The sequence below is a fragment of the Psammomys obesus genome, unplaced genomic scaffold (assembly GCF_907164565.1).
Source record: "Psammomys obesus unplaced genomic scaffold, mPsaObe1.curated_primary_1811, whole genome shotgun sequence".
In the NCBI taxonomy this organism is placed as follows: Eukaryota; Metazoa; Chordata; class Mammalia; order Rodentia; family Muridae; genus Psammomys; species Psammomys obesus.
The window spans coordinates 8,793,329-8,793,627 of NW_026585644.1; positions in this window are offsets into that span (position 1 = coordinate 8,793,329).

Below are 299 nucleotides of genomic sequence, written 5' to 3' on the forward strand. Positions count from 1 at the left end.
GTGTGTGTGTGTGTGTGTGTGTGTGTGTGTGTGTGTGTGTGTGTGTGTGGTGTGTGTGCTTTTGTTAAAATTCCGGTGACTGTTGTAAAATGTAAATGTGAATGTTTGTTTCTTGGTACTCTATTCCATTGGTATGTGCTATAATTTAACATCAGGTATTGTGATATCTCCATTGCTATTTCTGTTCAGAATTGCTTTGGGTATTTGAAATTTTTATGCTTTTGTATGAATGTTTTGTTCTCTTGCTTTAAAGATAGATAATAGACTTTTGGGGACTACTTTGATCACTTTTGTTACTA